Source organism: Cygnus olor, chromosome 9 (assembly GCF_009769625.2).
Source record: "Cygnus olor isolate bCygOlo1 chromosome 9, bCygOlo1.pri.v2, whole genome shotgun sequence".
In the NCBI taxonomy this organism is placed as follows: domain Eukaryota; kingdom Metazoa; phylum Chordata; class Aves; order Anseriformes; family Anatidae; genus Cygnus; species Cygnus olor.
The window spans coordinates 4,609,979-4,617,433 of NC_049177.1; positions in this window are offsets into that span (position 1 = coordinate 4,609,979).

Below are 7,455 nucleotides of genomic sequence, written 5' to 3' on the forward strand. Positions count from 1 at the left end.
AGCAGGAGTGAAACTCGTTAGGCAGCTGAAAATGTCACAGAACTAATTACTTCATTTTGCTAGCTACCTTCTGTTACATGCACATCAAAAATCCTCAGCAAGATGGGAAATAGTCAACTTTTAAGGAACAACTCTTTTAAGGCTCTGTTGTATCTGAGCACCTCCGTACCCCAAACTTCTGCTGTCTGGTGCTGCAGTACAGAAATGCCAATATACCCATTTTACAGACAGAGAAGTAAAGGAAAACAAATTTGAGAGGTAGAGCAAAGCAAAAAAGTGATCTCCGAGAGGTTGTTGGCAGGTCAGGGGCTGAACCCAACTCCCCAAATAGCTAACTAAAACTTTAGCTATGGGATTTTTTTTTTCCTCTTGTTGAATTGTCATTGTTAATAAACCAGAAGATTTTTTTCATCTTTGACAGATTTAAGGACTGTAATATGCCACCTCCTTGTTCTCTCATGTGTTCATATGGAAAACGCGCTGCATATTTGGTTGAAAGCCAAATGTGCCTCATTTCCTCATCTGCTCATTTTATGTTGCAGCTTATCTTTCATCCCACCTCTGCATTGTCTTTTGCAAGGGTATCTCTAATGTTACGCAGCATTTAGCAAACTGAGATACCCGTGTCACAAGTGGTGACCGCAGTAGAAGTGCTCCTAATAGTCTGCACGAGTGCCTCTATGGAAAGCTTGAACAGCCCCAGGAGCAGAGCAGGAGGTGTTTGAGATTATTTTCAAGAACCTTTGCTAAGTATTCACCAGGAATAGGGAGACAGCTGTTAACACTCCAGAAATACCAAGTGAAGGTCTGAATGCCAATCCAGAAAAGGACTTGAAAATATAGTAGATGATTTATCAAGAGCGTGTTGGAGAAGTGTGAATAGAGATGTTGCTGTCATGATGTATCTTACAGTGCCCAGTATTGGAATGACTACTTAAAGATTTAAGTTAGACGTAGCAAAATGTGTTAAAATGCCACATTAAATGGATACCAAATGGGCAAAGAGCCTGAGGACAATGGGATTTGTTTTGTTTTGTTGGGAAAGTTCTGACAGTGATTATTACAGAGCTAAGAGGATAATGGTGTTTTATCATGGTCGTCCCACTTGCCATCAGTGGCAGTTCTCCCTCTCCCCAGCTCCATCCCAGAAGCAGGGGCTGGGGAGAGGTGGAAGGAGCGCTGAGTGTTGCCCCGTAGCATGCTGCCAGGGGCTGGAGGACGAACATCTGATGCATTTGTTTCCCCCACTTCACCAGGGCTGGTTGCAGGGGCAGCCAGGAGGTAGCCAGTCACACCAGGAGGTAACTTAACCCAGGAGTAGGCATCGGTAACGATGTGTGAAAGGATACTTGGCAAGAGAGTTGCATACAAGAAGAAAGGCTTTAACCTGAGGTGTGATCACACTTGAGGTGCGTTAACCCGAGGTGTGGATTACCAAACACAGAGTGGTTAGGAAAGACGAATGCAAAATTGAAGGAGCTGCCATAACTGCATACGTGACATGTGAGCTCAGTTTTGTCTGTGTTACTTGGAAGTGGCTTTTAGCCTCTACTGCTCTATTATCTGCACTGTTTTGACAACAACTTAATAAAAGTGGGAGCCAGCTGTTCTGGGAGATCAGTGTGCCAAACTGGGCAGCCAGTCCAAACCCAGTCTGGGATCTCGCTGGCTATGGGCATGCACAGATGCCAGCTCGGTGCATGCAGTTGCAGTGTTAGTGCCAAGCAACATGGTGTGCACAATTTGTTCAGGCACATACGTAAAGAGATAACTTGAAAATCTAGTCCTGAAATGGTTATAGTTATTACCAGAGATGTAATTCACCTTGGATCTGTTTAATAGTAGCCTTTCAGAATGAGTCAGTCCTAGTGATCACAAAAAGAGCCCCGCATCCCGTTCGTTGTGAAGGCAGAGCATGAACACTTAACTCTGATTCTCTGCTTTGATCCTCAGGTAACTATTTATTCCTGTGAAAGCTGGGCTCTAACTGCTGCTGAAGTGGAATTCAGTCCCTCTGCATCACTGTGTTGGTGTGAGGGAACCACTTCTGAAAGGTGTGGGAGATCTGTTGTTGCTGGCGGCCTGACACTGATCCTCCACATGTGCTAGAGACCAGGGCCAGACTTGCAGTGCTTGAAAGACTCAGGCTTTGTATGTCTTTGTTTTGACTCTGAAATGAAATCTTATCCAGTAGAAAGTTCTCTGCTCTTGATGACAGTGAACACACAGTAAATGATGTAATATTAGATTGCTCAACACTTGACACGAAAAACGCTTATAAAAATTGGGTACGTGAAGATTTATTGTGATAAGCTGTGGCAAGCTACCAGGAGCTCTGCCTGGGAGAGAAATAACCATCCTCAGAAAGCAGAGCCCAGGACACCTCTGAGGGCTGTGCTGGCCAGCAGTGATGGTAAGAAATGGCTTCTCTGGAAGCTCGGGGAGTTGGAAATGCTCTTAGAAGAAATGGATGGATATGAGAGGCTGGTGCTTTGAGCTGTCTCAAAGCTACTTTGAGCCTAAATCCTGGCTTTTTCTTACAAGTTACTAAAAACAATGTTTTGATATATGCCATTTATTCAACACAAATGATTGCACAGTCTGGCCGAATACTAACCCCAGGGAGCAGGCGTTAAGGCGCCAGGCGAGGTCACCACCTTTGGACTAGTGTATGAATCAAGTGGGAAGTTCTTAAGAGAAGCTGAAGTTGCTTTATGCAGCTCAATACTATCAGGATTGCCTTCCTGATAACAGGCAGACTGCCAAAAAAAAGCTCCTTCTGATACTGTAGGGCATGAGACCTGATAACATAAAGCCAGTACGAATGCATACGCCTCGTGTTGCTTCATGTGCCTTTTGCCCCTTCCATTACGGTGCATAATAAGAAGAATTCTCGGTCAGGTCACTTAACTGCAGTCTTTTTTAAGATGGGTGGACATTTTACATGGTCTTCTGTGACTTCTGAGCTGCACAATGCACCAAATTAATTATATGGATTGACATGGTGTCCTGGCATTATGGCTAGAGGGAGATACTTTCACATTTTGCCATAGAAATCCAGCTTTTATTGGCAACTGTCCAAGAATTTGTAGTTAGGAACCCTAATCCGTGTATTTATGATCTTCAGGCAGCTAACTCCAGAGATCTGCTGAAACCAGACAGTGTTTCTGTGGTGGTCCATTCTCCTTGAGCATGGACAGAATTCCTGAGTGCTGCAGGAAAGGTAGGCATGGGGCTGCAGCATCAAGTGTTTTTGAAGCCTTGTCCAGCCCATCAGGCAGAGCAAGCCAGGGCCAGGGTGCGCTGCTGCTGGCATGCTGGATTTCTAACTTGAAAGCTTATCCACTGGGCTCACATGGCATGGCTGGGGAGCAAACAGCAAAACCCTCACTGACAGACATGGGCAGAGGAATGCCAGGACTAGAACAAAACAAAAGCTGGAAATATAAAATGGACCATCTCAACCCAGTTAAAAACAAACAAAACCTTTAATGTGGCATGGGGAAATTTGTGCAGCCCTGAGCGCGGATCAGGCTTGGGAAGTGATGTCCCCTTTTGTAGGGGCTGATGTGACACTGGGAGGCACAGCTGTCTGCCCAACACAAGACAAGCAAAAGCCATATTTTTTGTTTTCCCTCTGGGATGAAGTGACATGAGACAGCCTCTGGTTCCCTGTGTCCTGTCTCGGTTAAGGGGTCACTTTTCTTTCTGGTCTGTTGGGCTATGTGTGTATAAGCCAAAAAGGTGCTGACCCAAGGAAGACCCTAAGACTTTGGTGCAGAGCTGAGGTTTTCTTAGGCTAGCCCATAAGCCTGCCAGCTTACATGTGGTTGCAAAATGCAGACAGTGGACACAGCCTGGAGATAGACAAATAACCAAAGCTCTGTTATGATAGCTGTGGAAACGGCAGTCACTGTCTGCACAATGTGGATCGCTGTGGCAGCATCCTCTGGTCCGGGAGGGGCAGGCGTGGTGCTCAGGCCTGACCTAGGAAGTAAGCGTGCTCCTATGGGCACTGTTGGGAGGTCTCATGGTCTAGCCTCCTAACTTCTGGCCCTCATGAAAGGTTCCTGGTTGGGGACAGCCTGAACATCATCCCTACTTCTCCTAATGGTGCTCAGGCTGACAGACAGACCCATCTGACAAAGCCAGGCCTTGACCTTGCGCCATCGCTGAACAAGGCAGGGAAGGGAAGTTGTGGTGGAGGCTGACCACAGGGCAGCAGCATGGGCTGCGGCCGTCAGCAATGCCCTCGTCCCATGGGGACGGCCCTGCTGCCGGCTGGGAAGCTGTGGGCATCCTGTCTGTCCCCTCCCTGCGCTGTCCCTTGTGGGAGCCCACCTGCCCAGAGGTAGCATGCTTAAGCTTCAGTCAGCTGCTGCTGCCCGCTGCTGGGCCTCGTCCCTGCCCGAACAGCCAGTGAGTCCAGGCTGCAGCTGCCAGCTATCCCAGGTGTGCTTTGAGCCTTTGGAGCATCAATGCCATGGTATTTCTCTTCTGAATGCCTAACTTTATGCTTTATTTGCTGTTGACCGAGTAGGCCACGTGCTCTCAAAAAGCATTAATGGCAGCCTGTTGCATCCAAGTGGGTGGAAATCAAACCACTGAACCTTGTTTTTCTCTGAGGGCCTCTGAAAGAGAATAGTCATTTTAACTGATTTAATGTTCTGGAGCTGAATGTAAAATTTCTCTTTAGACCTTATCTTCAGAGTACTTGTTAGCCCCAAAGTTCACTTAAATGGGAGGAAGAAAAAGGCAAAAAGATAAAAGTCTGGAATCTTAATTTGTAAATCTTGGGAGAATATTAGTTTTGTATTGTTTCCCTATCAGTAAAATCCAGGAAGTAGTCCAAGCTGCCCCGCCTCTACAACTTCCCATTATTTATCACAATAAAAATCCCTTCTAGGTGGCTTGGTTTACTACTGCACATACAAGGCAAAAACATCTCAGGATTCGGTATACTGAGCAGGACAGATGAATACTCTGTTCAACCCAATGCAAGGCACCTTCAAAGCAAAGCTAATTCAGACCATGAGCTAACTGCTGTCGGAGAAGGCAATGCACAGTATTGTGCTAAGAGCTGGCAGTATGAAAATATCCATCTAGTCTCAGAAAAATGGCTAATCAGAAAGTATTCATTAGAGCTGGCAGGGACGCACATCTTGCAAATGCTTGTTTTACAAATATTCATTTTAAAAATTGAATTTTTTGAATTTTCAACCCCCCAAAAGAAGCCCTAAAACAGTGAATAGAAGCTTCAGATTTGAAATTCTCGTGTGTGGGTTCTGTGGGTTTTTGTTGTTGTTCTTGTTTGGTTTTGATATTCCCTCCAACCTTTTTATTTATTTTCAGTCTGAAACAACTGAAGAAATCAACATCGAAAAAAACCGACTGAGGCAGAATGCAGAGCCAAGGCCAGGTTTCCAGGGGAATGCGTCAGTAAGAAAGAAACCTACAGCTAGTAACCAAAATGCCTCGAGCTGTTATCATTAAGTTATCTTGAGTAAACTCTGTATTGTGTATTTCCTGAAGAGCATGACCAAAAATTCATTGAGACCATAGATCTCTCAGTAGGTTATGGCTAAAAGCCCAGCTAATGTTTTATGCCTCTTTTTGGTTCATAGCCAAGATGACTTGTTTGCTTGTTTTTACTCATTCCTTACTCATGAAAAGAGAGAGAGAAAAAAAAAGTGAACTTAATGGGTTTTGCAATTCATTTTTCATTTGTTAGAGAGCACTTCCTCCAAACCGTAGAGAGGTTGTTTCCCAGCATAGAAAAATCTGTACTGATGTGGCTGAAATGTACCATTTAGTGATACATTTCCTCCACTGGGGACATTCTGAATTTCTTTAGGGCAGTGAGTCATTCTGGTGGTGGCACCAGACTTGCCTTATTTATGTTGAATGGCAAAACAACAACAACAACTTTCCCAAATTTGAAAATATCACTGAAGAGAATGAAAGCCTAATCGTCTTCGACTATTATGGCTGCCCTAATTTGAATCACATGGGAAAGCGCTTTGTTAATAGCTTTGTTCTCTTACTCCTCACTGGCAACAAAACAAAACAAGACACCCCTTTCTTTGTTCTTTTTCCTTTATGTGTTGCTTTTCCATCTGGTTTGAGAAGAGACTGGCCCTGTGGGTTAGTAATTATGTCGAAATGCTTGAGATCTGGGGTAGTTTCCCCAGACTTTCTGAACAACCACGGACTGACCACTTTACCTCCACTACTATTCTGTAAAATGGGAATAAATTGACTTTTCCTCGTAGGGCTACTGCTAGAAAATCTATTTATTGCTGCAAGGCACCCAGGTACCCATGGAATATTCAAGGCCTACGTATGTTGTATTTTTCATTACAAGCGTGTTCTGTGTAGAGTTTAAGCTAATAAGTCCCAATGATGATTCACGATGATGTGATGATTTCATAAGAGGAACAAATTTGAATAGATTTAAATATATACATGTAAAAGAAATATGTGTGGCCTCCCAGCACTCTTTGAAATCTAAATGTGAGAATTCCTTCAGGTGGAGCACTGGAAGCCCTGGAAGCCTTCACTTCAGCTCGCACTGGCAGGTGCTGAGCAGAAGGAGCACGACAGAAGAACGAAGGATGTGGTTTCTACCAGCAGGTCCCAAAGGCTGCAGTCCCACATCACGCTGCTGCAAGCAGCAGGGCGGGTGGTGGGACACGCTCCATAAATGCCGCCTTCTGCTTTTAAGCCCAGGTAGAAGGCTTAGTGCCACGTGCTCTGGACCTGTGTTTCTTTTCTTTCTTTTTTTTGTCCGCTTTTTTTACACCAACTTTTCTGAGCTCAATTTTCATTTTATTCCCCTTCTTAGATTATTATTTACAACTGAACAGCGAAATGTTACAGGCTGAGCAGGCAGGGCACTATATATAGCAAGAGCACGGCAGTTCCCTGCTCTAATCATCTCCTGCTGCTTTTATGTAGATAGTAAATGATGGGCCACAGGGTGAGCTGCAATTCATCTCTAGGAAATACGTGTCACAAGCGTTTAAGCACTGCATCCTGCCCACACCAAGAGGAGTAATTTGGACTTGACATGGCAGTACCGGGCTTTCACAGAGCTGAAGAGTTTCAGATGAGATCTTTCATCCCTTGGCTGAGGGCCGAGAGAGCCCGTGTTTCAGAATAGGATATTTACAATAGCAAACTGTAGCATTCCCAGCTTTGAGTGACAGGCAGATTTCTGTCCCAAAACCAGCGGCGTTCATTCACAGCGTCCCTCCTCTGCTGACCCCGCTATCGCGCTAAGCCTCTCCCAGCCTTGGGAAGCAGGCCATGCCTCGGCTGTGGACAGCCTCAAGGCTGCCATTTGCTTTGTTTGTACTTCGGGCTCCTTCCACTGACTCGCCTCCCCCGAGCCGCCTGGCTTGCCCCTGCATTTTTCCCTCTGCCAAGCCTGCTTCCCTGCCTGCTTTCAGGTCT